Below are 14,895 nucleotides of genomic sequence, written 5' to 3'. Positions count from 1 at the left end.
TGCTTCTGCCCTCTGAGCCATGGTTCAAGCTGCCTGGGGTGGCAGACACGCAGGAACCATAACTCAGCCCAATAGGACCCACATCCACACATGTGAGCCAACCCCCCCACCCCCCCCACACACACACCAGATGAGTATCCACATTATTCTTGCTAGTGAGTTGGGTTCATCACCCTCCATTTATATCTTGTCTGAATAACTTTAGTTGGGTTGTAGGTGCTGACCCATCTTCCCACTGCCTGGCAAATGGAGGCCCCTGGGCTGCAGGAGTCTGTATTCTGAACCTCCCAGACCCCTGTGCAGCACTCACAGGGCAGTCTGTGATGACTGAGACACACAGGCCCCTGTGCAGCACATGCCATTGGACCATCCCAGGGAAGCAGAGCTGTGCTTTTTTGGCTAATATCCACTTACTAGTTAGTACATATCATGCATTTTTTGGGGGGTATGAGTTACCTCATACAGGATATTTTCTAGTTCCACTTATTTACCTGTAAAACTCATGAGGTCCTCATTCTTAATAGCTGAATAATATTCCATGTTGTAAATTAACCATATTTTCTGTATACATTCTTCCATTATAGACCATCTGGGTTGTTTCTAGCTTCTGAGTATCACATTTAAGGTTGCTATGAACATAGTGGAACAGGTGGCCCTGTGGCATGGTGAGGCATCTTTTGGGTAAATCCCCAAGAATGAAACAGCTGGGTCTTCAGGAAGATCTATTTTTAATTTCTGAGGAATCTTCAGATTGATTTCTAGAGTGGCGCTACCAGTTTTCAGTCCAAACAGTAATGCAGGAGAGTTTCACTTTTTCCACATTCTCACCAGCATGTGCTGTCACCCTAATTTGATCTTAGTCATTCTGATTGGTGTAAGGCAGAATATCAGGGCCATTTTGATTTGCATTTCCCTGATGACTAAGGACTTTGAACATTTCTTTAAGTGCTTCTCTGCTATTCCACATTCCTGTCTTGTGAATTCTCTGTTTAGCTCCATACCCCATTTTTGATTGGGTTGTTTGGGTTTTTGGAGGTTAGCTTCTTGAGTTCTTTACATATTTTAGATATTAGCCCTGTATCAGATGTGGGGTTAGTGAAGATTTTTTCCTATCTTTAGGTTGCCAATTTGTCCTATTGACTATGTCCTTTGCCTTACACAAGCTTTTCAGTTTCATGAGGTCCCATTTATCAATTCTTGACCATAAAGTCCGAGTTGTATTTAAGAAGTTTTGGCCCACGCCAATCTGTCCAATGTTTCCCCCACTTTTTCTTCTATTAGATTCAGTGTATCTTGTTTTATTTTGAGGTCCTTGATCCACTTGGACTTGAGCTTTGTGCAAGATGACAAATATAGCTCTATTTTCATTTTTCTATATACCAACTACAAGTTTGACCAACACCATTTATTGAAGATGCTTTCTTTTTTTCCATTGTATGTTTTAGGTTTCTTTGTCAAAGTTCAAGGGTCCATAAGTGTGTGAGTTTATTTCTGGGTCTTCAATTCTATTACATTGATTGACCTGCCTGGCTCTGGACCAATACAATGCTGTTTTTCTCACTATTGCTCTGTGGTGTACCTTGAGGACAGGGATGGTGATTTTCCTAGAGGTTCATTTATTGTTAAGAATTGTTTAAGCCATTCTGTTTTTTTATCATATGGAATTGAGAAGTTCTGTTTCCATGAAGAATTATATTGGAATTTTGATGGGTATTGCATTGAATCTGTAGATTGCTTTTGGTAGAATGGCCATTTTACTATGTTAATCCTACCAACCCCTGAGCATGGGATATCAATCCATTTTTGAGGTCTTCTTTGATTTCTTTCTTGAAAGACTTGAAGTTGATGTCATACAGATCTTTTATGTGTTTGGTAAGAGTTACTTCAAGATATTTTATATTATTAGTGACTGTTGAAAAGTGTGTTGTTTCCCTAATTTGTTTCTTAGCCCTTCTATCATTTGCATGAAGGAAGTCTACTTATTAGTTTGTGTTAATTTTATATGTATCTACTTCACTGAAGATGTTTATCATCTGTAGAAGTTCTTTGATAGAATTTTTGTGTCACTTATGTATACTATCATATCATCTGCAAATAGTGATACCTTGACTTCTTCTTTGCCGATTTGTATCCCATTGATTTCCTTTTGTTGTCTTATTACTCTAGCTATGACTTTGAGAACTATATTGAATAGATACCTGGAGAGTGGTCAGTCTTGCCTTGTCCCTGCTTTTAGTGGGATTTCTACAAGTATGTCTCCATTTAATTTGATATTGGCTGTTGGTTTGCTGTATATTGCTTTTATTATGTTTAGGTATGGGCCTTGAGTTTCTGATCTTTCCAGTACTTTTAACAGGAAGAGGTATTCTATTTTGTCAAATGCTTTTCCAAGATTTAATGAGATGATCATGTGATTTTTTTCCTTTGAGTTTATTTATATAGTGGATTATGTTAATGGATTTTCATATATTGAACCAACTTTGCCTCTCTGGGATGAAGCCTATTTGATTGTGGTGAATGATGGTTTTGATGTGTTCTTGGATTCAGTTTTCTAGAATTTATTGAGTATTTTTGCATTGATACTCAAAAGCAACACTGGTCTGAAGTTCTCATTCTTTGTTGGATCTTTGTGTGGTTTGGGTATCAGCATAATTGTGGTTTCATAGAATGAAATAGATAGTGTTCCTTCCATTTCTATTTTATGGGATAGTTTGAGGAATGTTGCTGTTTAGTTCTTTTTGGAAGGTCTGGTAGAATTCTGTGCTGAAACCATCTGGCCCTGAGCTTTTTTTCTTAGGAGGTTTAATGACTTCTGCTTCCTTAGCAGATATAGATCTGTTTAGATAGTTTACTTGCTCTTGATTTAACTTTGGTGCATGGTATCTGTCTAGAAAATCATCTTTTTTATCTAAAATTTCTGGTTTTGTTGACTATAGACTTTTGTAGTAGGATTTGATAATATTTAAAATTTCTTTAATTTTTGTTGTTATGTTTCCATTTTTATTTCTGATTTTGTTCATTTGGATACTGTCTCTGTGTCCTTTAGTTAATCTGGCTAGGGGTTTATCTATCTTGTTGATTTTCTCAAAGAATGACCCGTTGTCTTTGTTGATTCTTTTTATCATTGTCTTTGTTTATATTTGGTTGTTTTTGGCCCTGAGTTTGACTATTTCTTGCCTTTTATTCCTCTTGAATGTGTTTGCTTCTTTTTTGTTCTAGGGCTTTCAGTTGTGCTATTATTAATGTAGAATCTCTCTAATTTCTTTGTGTATACACTTAGTGGTATGAATTTTCCTCTTAGCACTGCTTTCATTGTGCCCCATACATTTGAGTATACTGTGTCATTATTTTCAGTGAATTCTAGGAAGTCTTTAATTTTTTTTTATTTCTTCCCTATCCAATTTATATTTAAATAGAGTTATTAACTTTTCACAGGTATGTGCTTTTTCTGTGTTTTGTTGTTATTGAAGTCTAGACTTTATCTGTGGTGATCTAATAGGATTCATGGAATTATTTCAATCTTTTTTAATCTGTTGAGGCTTGGTTTTTGAGTTTATATGGTCAGTTTTAGAGAAGGTCCAATGAGGCACTGAGAAAAAGCTCTATTTTTTGTCTTAGGGTGAAATATTCTATATATATCTGTTAAATCCATTTAGTTCATAACCTCTGTTAGTTCCACTGTATCTGTTTAGTTTTGTTTCAATGGCCTGTTCATTTGTGGGAGTGGGTTGTTGAATTCTCTCACTGTCATTGTATTGGGTTCAGTGTGTGTTTTGAACTTTTATAAATGTGGGTGTCCTTGCATTTGGGGCATAGATATTCAGAACTGAGACTTTCTCTTGGTGTATTTTTCCTTTGATAAATATGAAGTGTCCTTTCCTAATTTCCTTGAAAACTTTTGGTAGAAAGCATTTTATCTAACATTGATATTGTAATATTAGAGTCACCTTTTCTCTTTCCTTTATTTTATATTTATTTATTTACTCATTTTCATGTTTTAAAAATTTTCATTAATCTTCTATTATACAATAAATCTTGACCTCAGCTTCCCCTCCATGTAATCTACTTATTTCCCCCTCACTCACTCTTTCCTCAAGGTCACTCCTCATTCACACACCAAAAAATGAGCAGGCCTCCCAGTGTTATCCACCAAGAACACAGGATTCAAGAAGACCAAGTACAAACTCCCACATCAAGGATAGGCAAGTGAAACTAGTAGGTGGAAAAGTATTCCAAGAGCAGGGAAAAGAGTTAGAGGTACCCCCATTCTTAGTTATGACCCACTTGTTCCACCAAATCCTAAACCAACAACAATAACATATAAGCAAGGACCTAGTGCACCCTCTCCTATGCACTGCTTCAATCTCTATGAATCCCTCCCCAGATGTGCCAAGTTGATTCTGGGGTCCATGCTTTTCTGGTGTCTTTAACCCCTATGTCTCTTGCAGTTGCTCACATACCTCTTCCATGGGATTCTCATAGCTCCAGGGGAAGGAATCTGATGGAAACTTTCATTTTGGACTATCTCACTTTGCCTGGGAATTATGTTGATCTCTGAAAATAGCAGAATATCGTTAGGAATCATATCATTGATTTTTGTCAGTTTGTTGTGTTTGGTTCTACAGTTTTGTTTTGATCTCTGTGCTATCCTGCCTCTGAGTCTGGGTCATCCAGATGTTGTCAGAAAGAGGCTCCCTCTTATGGCATGGGCATTGCTGGGGGTGGGGTGTCAGACAGATCATCATAACTGGCAGTATATGCTAATTGGCTAAAGGGGTGGGTCTCCACTAAGGCCTCATACCTAGCATCATATGTAGAACAATGTCCAAAAAGGGAACTGATTCAGGAAGGCCTGGTTCCCAAAAGGAATATGTAGAGGTGGCTGGAGATGTTCCTCAGTGCCTCTAAATAGCAGTGCGTATTTGGAAGCAATGTATTGTGGGCATCCATTGGGGAAAAACACTAACCTGTGTATTTCGAGCTGCTACAATGGGAGAAAGGAACTCCAGCTTGACTTGGGACCTGAAAATATATTTGATGATTTGATGGCAGAAGAGTGGAGCATCTGGTAAATCCAGATATATACCAGTGTATGAGAGATTGTACTCTATCAGATTGCTCACAACAGAGGCTGGGTAGTCTCAGGGCTATGTGTGATTCCTTGAGATATTTTCCAGTAGCATATTCTGACCTTGCAGAACCTGGCAAACCAATAGCAATACCATTCCTATAGCGTGAGGGGTAGTGTCCAGTAAGACAAGGTAACAATATATGGAGGGTGGACAAAAGTTGTGAAGCAACGACCAGTGGATAACAGTGTGTATGTGGTGGCAGAGATCAGGGAGAGGTACCAGGAGAACTGGATTTCTAGCAGTCTTTGTGAAGTGTGCCTGTGTGTGTGTGTGTTCGAGCGCCCATGCCTGCTGCTGCCTGATACCTAATGTGTTCATGGGATTTGTTGGAGGACTACCAGGAGGAGCTAATACCTAAGAGTGAATGTTGGTTAGGAATAAATATGCAACAGGGTCTGATACCAAGTAGTATATTTGAGTTTGCAGCTTCCAGGTAGAGTGAGCCCAGCAAGGCTTGCCAAACACATGTGGCTTTGGCATCAGCAGAGGAGGATATCTTGCAAGGTCTGCTTCTTTTATTTTTTATTTTATTTTTTTAGTCTATTTTATTGGATATTTTATTTACATTTCAGATGCCATCCCCTTTCCCCATTTTCCACCCCAGAAACTCCTATCCCATACCCCATTTTCCTTTTTGCTTTTATACACTTTTTAAAAATGTTAATCAAAGGCTTTATAAGTTTGGTAATGCTCAATCAGAAGTGTAACCCAATACCCAACCTAGATATATCAACTATCTTTGACTGGTGGAGACACGTGAACATCTGCCTCGATATCCCCCCCCTTCTCTCTCTTTCTCTCTCTCATCACCTAGCTTCTCCTATCCTTCTTCTCCTCCTGTCCTTACTCCTTCTCTTTCTCTCAGTACTCCTTCCCCCTTAGCTCCTCCTATATATCACCCTTCCTGTTAAAATAAATTTTTTTCTCTCAAAATACAATTAGAGCATAATTATGCCAATTTGTGTGGGGAAGAAATCTCTTGGGCGGGGGGAGGGAGTCCGGCGGCAGAGTCCCAGGGCGGTCCGACATCAGGGTCCCGGGCGGGCTTCCCACACCGCCAGTGGAGGATCCCACATTCACGCAGCTGTTGTTGGGTGGGCCGGCGGCTGCATCGGCAAGGTTCCAGGGTTCCAAAAGCTGGGAATCAGGCGGAGAGACCATGGACACGTGGAGTCCGGTTTTCCAAAGCTTTTATTGTTCATGGCATGGTGAATGGACGCAAGTGGTACACGCTTCCCCCCACAAAAGCCAGGGGAGACCAATCTTATAGGGAAGGGAGAAAGGGGAGGGAATAACTTAATTAGCTACGCCCCTGGCCTTTTGATAATTCATTAATATTTAAATCTCTGGAGGTAGAGACTTGTTAATCACGCCCTCTACCTGTGCCCTACGTGACTGAAGGTAACAGGTTAAATGGAGTTACCTCATCCAAGGCCCAACAAATTTGTACCAGTGAGGTATAAGATAGTCCTAATACCCATCATTTTGTTGACTAACCAGAACCTCTGTCATCTCTCCTAACTAAAACACTTAGTTCTGAACCTGGCTTTTTTCTTGTTTTAGAATGAATGTCAGCTGAAAACCATCCACTCAAATCTTTTCTCTCAAGGTAAATAGCCAGGATTGGCTATGAGACTATATGTTTTCAATCCCATTAGAAATCCAGAACGACTGAGTTAACTATAATTGTGGGAAGCACAAAGCATAGCTTCTAAAACTTAGCTAATTTATAGAGACCGCTGAACACCTGGACAGTCCCTATACTACAAAATGTTGGAGCATCTGATCTTCAGTCATCTGGCCCAGGATCATCTGACAGACCTTAGTGCTGCAGAATTATTAAGGCTGATTACTCTGTCTAGGCAGATATAATCAGTCGACTATTCTGCAAGTGTGTCCTTCTCTGGACAGTAATTTGTCTGTAGATGGAAAGAGGCAATTCTTGCCTACTGGCTGTCTCACCACAACTGGAGTAACTCCAAAGATGCTCAATTTCTTCTTAGAATCCAAGGCAGGAAGCTGTCAGGAGCAGACAGGTCTCTAATGAAAATGAACATTACTACAGAAATGTTTGTGACGTCAATTCTGTGGACTTCTGACGTTTTGAAAACCAACTATCGATGTAAGGTAATCTGGACTGTTGTCTGTTAACTCCTCTCAGCTATTTCTAAATAAAACATAGAAAAAACCCTAACAATAAACTCCAAGCCATGAATTTTCTATAGTCCCTTAACTCACAGGCTAACCAACTCAAATCTGTTAAAAAAGTTAAAGAAGGACTGGGTCTAAGCCTTGTATTCCTAAATGTGTTATACAGGTACAATGCCCTCCCTATGTGCTCCTAGGCTGGTGGTTTAGACCCTGGGGAGCTCTGGCTGGTTGGTATTGTTGCTCTTCTCATGGGGCCACCAACCCTTTCAGCTCCTTTTTAGTCTTCTCTCTAACTTCTCCATTGGAAACCCTTGATCAGATTAATGGTTAGTTGTGAGTATCTGCCTCTGGGTATGTCAGACTCTGGGGGACCTCTAAGGAGACAACCATATCAGGCTGCTGTCAGCATGCACTTCCTGTCATCCATATCAGTGTCTATTTTTGGTGACTGCACATGGGATGAATACCCAGATGGAATGGTTGCCATACAACCTCTCCTTCAATTTCTGTCCCACATTTTGTCTCCATATCTGCTCCCTTGGGTATTTTGTTACTCCTTCTAAGTAACACCCAGGCATTCATACTTGTTCTTCCTTCTTCATGAGCTTCATGTGATCTGTTAGTTGAATCTTTGTTGTTTCAAACTTTTGGGCTAATATCTGCTTATCAGTGAGTAAATACCATGTGTGTTCTTTTGTGATTGGGTTACCTCACTTAGGATGATATTTTCTAGTTCCATCCATTTACCTAAGAATTTCTCGAATTCGTTATTTTTTAATAGCTGAGTAATATTCCATTGTGTAAATGTACCACATTTTTTGTATCCATTCCTCTGTTGAAGGGCATCTGGGTTCTTTCCAGCTTCTGGCTATTAGAAATAAGGCTGCTATGAACATAGTGGAGCATATGTCTTTGTTATATGTTGGAGCATTTTCTGGGTATATGTCCAGGAGTGGTATAGCTGGGTTCTCAGGTAGTGCTATGTCCAATTTTCTGAGGAACCACCAGACTGACTTCTAGAGTGGTTGTACCAGCTTGCAACCCCACCAACAATGAAGGAGTGTTCCTCTTTCTTCACATCCTCGCCGGCATCTACTATCACCTGAGTTTTTGATCTTAGCCATTCTGACTGGTGTCAGGTGGTATCTCAGTGTTGTTTTGATTTGCATTTCCCTGATGACTAAGGATGTTGAGCATTTCTTAAGGTGCTTCTCGGCCATTCGAGTTTCCTCAGTTGAGAATTCTTTGTTTAGCTCTGTACCCCATTTTTAATGGGGTTATTTTGTTGTTTGGCATCTAATTTCTTGAGTTCTTTGTATATATTCGATATTAGCCCTCTATCGGATGTAGGATTGGTAATGATCTTTTCCCAATCTGTTGGTTGCTGTTTTGTCTTATTGACAGTGTCCTTTGCCTTACAGAAGCTTTGCAATTTGATGAGGTCCCATTTGTTGATTCTTGCTCTTAGAGCATAAGCCATTGGTGTTCTGTTCAGGAACTTTTCCTCTGTGCCTAGGTATTAGAGGGTCTTCCCCAACTTCTTTTCTATTAGTTTCAGTGTATCTGGTTTTATGTTAAGGTCCTTTATCCACTTGGACTTGAGCTTGAGGGGATAAGAATGGATTGATTTGCATTCTTCTACATGCTGACCTTCAGTTGAGCCAGCACCATTTGTTGAAAATGACGTTCTTTTTCCACTGGATGGTTTTAGCTCCCTTTTCAAAGATCAAGTGTCCATAGGTGTGTGGGTTCATTTCTGGGTCTTCAATTCTATTCCATTGATCTTCCTGCCTGTCTCTGTACCAATACCATGCATTTTTTTTTATCACTATTGCTCTGTAGTACAGTTTGAGGTCCGGAATGGTGATTCCCCCAGAAGTTCTTTTATTGTTGAGAATAGTTCTCACTATCTTAGTTTTTTTGTTATTCCAAATGAATTTGTAAATTGCTCTTTCTATCTCTATGAAGAATTGATTTTGAATTTTGATGGGGATTGCATTGAATCTGTAGATTGCTTTTGGCAAGATGGCCATTTTTACTAAATTAATCCTGCCAATCCAGGAGCATGGGAGATCTTTCCATCTTCTGTGATCTTCTTCGATTTCTTTCTTCAGAGACTTGAAGTTCTTGTCATACAGATCTTTCACTTGCTTGGTTAGATTCACTCCAAGATATTTTATTTTATTTGTGGCTATTGTGAAGGGTGTCGTTTCCCCAATTTCTTTGCCAGCCTGTTTATCCTTTGAGTAGAGGAAGGCTACTGATTTGTTTGAGTTGATTTTATATCCAGCCACATTGCTGAAGTTGTTTATCAGGTTTAGGAGTTCTCTGGTGGAACTTAGGGTCACTTAAGTATACTATCATATCATCTGCAAATAGTGAAATTTTGACTTCTTCCTTTTCTATTTGTATCCCTTTGACTTCCTTTTGTTGTCTAATTGCTCTAGGTAGGACTTCCAGTACTATATTAAATAGGTAAGGTGAGAGTGGGCAGCCTTGCCTAGTGTCTGATCTTAGTGGTATTGTTTCAAGTTTCCCTCCATTTAGTTTGATGTTGGCTACTGGCTTGCTGTATATTGCTTTTACTATGTTTAGATATGGGCATTGAATTTCTGATCTTTCCAAGACTTTTAACATGAAGGGATGTTGAATTTTATCAAATGCTTTCTCAGCGTCTAGTGAGATGACCATGTGGTTTTTTTCTTTGAGTTTATTTATGTAGTGGATTACATTGATGGATTTTCGAATATTGAACCATACCTGCATTTCTGGGATAAAGCCTACTTGATCATGATGGATAATTGTTTTGATGTGTTGTTGGATTCGGTTTGTGAGAATTTTATTGAGTATTTTTGCATCAATATTCATAAGAGAGATTGGTCTGTAGTTCTCTTTCTTTGCTGGGGCTTTGTGAGGCTTAGGTATGAGCGTAATTGTAACTTCATAGAACGAATTGGGTATTGTTTCTTCTGTTTCTATGTATTTTCAGTTAAAGAAACAATTGATTAGAAAGGGTATTCTGTCCAGAAAAGGACACACATGCAGAATAGTCGACTGATTATATCTGCCTAGACAGAGTAATCAGCCCTTAATAATTCTGCATCACTAAGGTCTGTCAGATGATTCTGGGCCAGAAGGCTGAAGATTTGATGCTCCAACGTTCGGTAGTATAGGGACTGTCCAGGTGTTCAGTGGTCTCTATAAATTGGCTAAGTTTTAGAAGCTATGCTTTGTGCTTCCCATAATTTCAGTTAACTCAGTAATCCTGGATTTCTGACGGGGTTGAAGACCTATAGTCTCATGGCCAATCCTGGCTATTTACTTTGAGAGAAAAGATCTGAGTGTATGGTCATCAGCTGACATTCATCCTAAAGCCAAGGAAAAAGCCAGGTTCAGAACTAAGTGTTTTAGTTAGGATAGATGACAGAGGTGCTGGTTAGTCAACAAAAGGATGGACTGGGTATTAGGACTATCTTGTACCTCACTGGTACAAATAGGCATAATTATGTTCTAATTGTATTTTGAGAGAAAAGTTTCCTTTTAACAGGAAGGGTGATGTGTAGGAGGAGCTAAGGTGGGAGGAGTACTGAGAGGAAGAAAAGGAGTAAGAAGAGGAGAAGAAGAAGGAGAGGAGAAGCTAGGTGATGAAAGAGAGATAGAGGGGGGAGACAGGGAAGCAGATGTTCATGTATCTCCACCAGTCAAAGATAGTTGATATATCTAGGTTGGGTAGTGGGTTACACCTCTGATTGAACAATACCAAACTTATAAAGCCTATGATTAATATTTCTTAAAAAAATGTATAAATGCAAAATGAAAAGGGGGCATGGGATAGGGGTTTTCTAAGGGGGGGGAATGGGGAAACAGGATGGTATCTGAAGTGTAAATGAAAGATCTAATAAAAATAAATAAATAAATAAATAAATAAATAAATAAATACAAAAGAAAAAATTAAAGTTAGAGTACAGATTTTTTTTAGTTAATTTTGTATCCAGGCACTTTGTTGAGGTGCTTATCAGCTGCAGGAGTTTTCTGGTAGAATTTTGTGGTCATGTGATGATACTGTGTATACTATCATCATATCATCTGCAAGTAATGGTACTTTGGCCTCTTCCTTCCCAATTTGTATCTCTTTGATCTCCTTTAGTTGTCTTGTTGCTCTAGTTAGAAGTTCAAGTACTATGTTGAATAGACAGGGAGAGAGTGGGCAGCCTTGTCTTGTCTCTGATTTTAGTGGAATTGATTAAGTTCCCCTCCATTTGATTTGATGTTGGCTATTGGCTTGCTATTTATTGCCTTCATTATGTTTAGGTATGCACTTTGTTCTCTCATGTCTCCATTAACATAGGTGGTGTTGAATTTTGTCTAATATTTCTTTTTCAGCATCTGATAAGATGATCCTGTGGATTATTTTTCCTTTCAGTATTTTTATATGGTGGAGTACCTTGATGGAATTAATATATTGAACCATTCCTGCATCCTTGAGATGAAGCTTACTTGGTCATGGTGGATCGGGTCTTTGATGTGTTCTTACATCCACTTTACAAGGATTTGTTTGAGGATTTTGATGTCAATGTAGAAAAATGAAATTGGTCTGAAATTCTCTTTCTTTGTTGAGTCCTTGTGTGGTTCAGGTATCAGGGTGATTGTAGCCTCATAGAATTAGATTTGCAATCTTTCTTCTGTTTCTATTTTGGCGAGTAGTTTAAGGAGTATTGGTATTAGCACTTCTTTGAAAGTCTGGCAGAATTCTGTCTGAAAACCTTCTGGCCCTCGGCTTGTTTTGGTGTCAGTATTGCAAGGACTGTGCTCAAGAGGACCTGGTTCTTAGCACAGTATGTGGGTAGTGTCCAGTAGGGCAAGATAACAATGTATGGGGGGTTGGTGAAGGTTGTCCAGCCGAGCCCAGTCCATACAGTGTGGATGTGGTGGCTGAGATCAGGGAAAGGTATCCAGGAGGACCTGATTCCTAGTAGTCTTTGTGGAGTGTGTGTGTGTGTGTGTGTGTGTGTGTGTGTGTGTGTGCTGATGGGATACCTAATGTGTACCTGGGATGTGGCAGAGGACTACTAGCAGGGGCAATACCTAAGAGTAAATGTCAGTTGGGGATGGAGGTGCAACAGGACCTGATACCAAGAGGTGTATTTGAGTTTGCAGCTTCAGGGCGGGTGATCCAAGCAAGGCCTGCCAAATACATGTGACTTTGGCATCAGCATAGGAGGATATCTTGCAAGGTCTGCTTCTAACAGTGTATGTGGGGTAAGAGCACTACATGTCCTGACACCTAGATGTGTGTATGTGGCAATGTCCCCTGTGTGTCCATCTGGGCATGATGCCTAGTGGTCTATGAGGGGTGGCAGAAGAGGTGAGCATGTATCTAGAAGGCTCTGACATCTAGCATTGTATGTGAAATGTCAGCCTAGCATTGTCATCCAGCAAAGTCTGATATCTATATGTTTTGATGAGAGAGCATCATGTGGAAGTCCTGCATGGCTCAAATAATACCAGTGTACATTAGGTGGCAATGGTGAGGGACTATCAGCAAATACAATATGTGTGGTTTGGGAAAGGTCAGTGGGGTCTGGCACCTAGTTATGTATGTACAGCTCCAGAAGATTGTGCAGCTCAACCTCGTACTTAGACTCAGCAGTGTAGATGGTGTTGGACAGCATGGAGGGAGTGTCAGGCAGGGAATGCTGTCTAGCAGTGGTGGTTGTAGTGATGGAGTTTGCTAGAGGGACTGACACCCGGTTGGGTCTGTGATGGGGTAGAACTTTTTGGACTCTGTCCTTCCTCCCCTGCCTAAGGCATTCTCTGATTGGCTTAGAGAATAAAGCTGCAGGCTCTTTATTTTTTATTCTTTTTCAGAGGTGGGAGGGACTCAGCAGCTAGACATGCAGGAAGTTAGATGTTCTGAGTGAGAGGTAATAGGGCAGGTAGCAAATATGGATTAGAATAAACTAATTAACTTGTACACACTAGTTGGGATGCAGCAAGCTGTCTCAGTCAGGGTTTCTATTCCTGCACAAACATCATGACCAAAAATCAAATTGGGGAGGAAAGTGTTTATTCAGTTTACACTTCCACATTGCTATTCATCACCAATGGAAGTCAGGAATAAAACTCAAGCAGGTCAAAAGCAGGAGCTGAATCAGAGGCTATGAAGAGATGTTACTTACTGGCTTGCTTTCCCTGGCTTGCTCAGATTGCTTTCTTATAGAACCCAGGACTACCAGCCCAGGGATGGCACCACCCACAATGGGCTGGGCCCTCCCACCCTTGATTACTAATTGAGAAAATGCCTGACAGATGGATCTCATAGTGGCATTTCCTCAAGGGAGGCTCCTTTCTCTGTGATAACTCCAGCCTGTGTCAACTTGACACACAAACTATAACTATTAAGCCTTAACCCTTTCTTATTCATCCCCAAGATCTAAATAACTTTAAAAGTCCCACAGTCTTTACATGTTAAAATTTCACTCCATTTAAAATATCCAATGTCTTTTAAAATTCAAAGTCTTTTTACAATTCAAAGTCTCTTAATTGTGGGCTCCATTAAAATACTTTCTTACTTCAAAAGAAAAATATCAGGGCACAGTCACAATCAAAATCAAAATCAAAATCAAACTCCAACTGTCCAGTGTCTGGCATCCACTCATGATCTTCTGGGCTCCTCCAAGGGCTTGGGTCATTTCTTCAGCTCTGCCCTTTGCAGCACAAACCCTGTCTTCTAGGCTGCAACTGCCTGTACTCCACTGCTGCTGCTGTTTTTGGGGTTTGTGAGGGGCAGGATGGGGCAGTTAGCCGTTTTCCTTAGATAAGATGTTTGTGACAGTGTGGGGTCTGTTGTCTCTTTTTACAGTCACCAGGTGTCTGGGATAGAAACAGTTGCTTTTCTTCTGCAATCCCCAAAGAGCTGGCTTCCTGGAAACGTGAGCTCAGTTTAGGAATCAGTTTTCCAGGTGACATGTCTTTCTTTTCTCTCTGTATAACACCAAGGCTTGTATTGGAGTGTCTGTTTGCATTAGGTAAGAACAATCCTGCTGGAAGAGGCTGAGCCAATGCCATGTGTTTGGCTTTAGGAGAGGATGCCGGGTTATTATGTGGTGGTGATGTTGAATGACTTTTCCTTGATGAACACACATCCTATCACCTCAGAAAGAGCAGTGAGGAATGATCAAAGGAACTATTCCACCTGAGTGTAGCTTGGTGAGTCTGCGTTTATTATTGGGGTGTCACACAGAAGCACGGGTGAGGACTTACCTATATGAGTGTGGTGGGCTCTGCAGGTGCATTACCCAGAATCCCACCCAGCATGGCTCACAACTCTTTAGAGCTGCGTCTTCGGAGCTCCCCTCACACGTTGTAGGCAGTTCCACCGAAGAGTCTCCTATCTGCCAGCAATTATTTACTGCTCATGTGACCTTGGTTAAGTAAGTTCTGCAAGCTCCCTGAGTTTAGTGAGTCCTGCCTTCTTCATCTCCTCCTCCCCCTCCTCCCCTCCTCCCCTTTCTCCTCCTTCTGGAGGACATAATATTTCAACCTGGAGGACAGAAAAGTTGTCATCAGACCACACCCTCAGAAGATTTAGCTATACATGAAACTGTGTTGA

Source organism: Arvicanthis niloticus, chromosome 8, assembly GCF_011762505.2.
Source record: "Arvicanthis niloticus isolate mArvNil1 chromosome 8, mArvNil1.pat.X, whole genome shotgun sequence".
NCBI classification, from domain to species: Eukaryota; Metazoa; Chordata; class Mammalia; order Rodentia; family Muridae; genus Arvicanthis; species Arvicanthis niloticus.
This window is presented reverse-complemented; position numbering follows the sequence as displayed.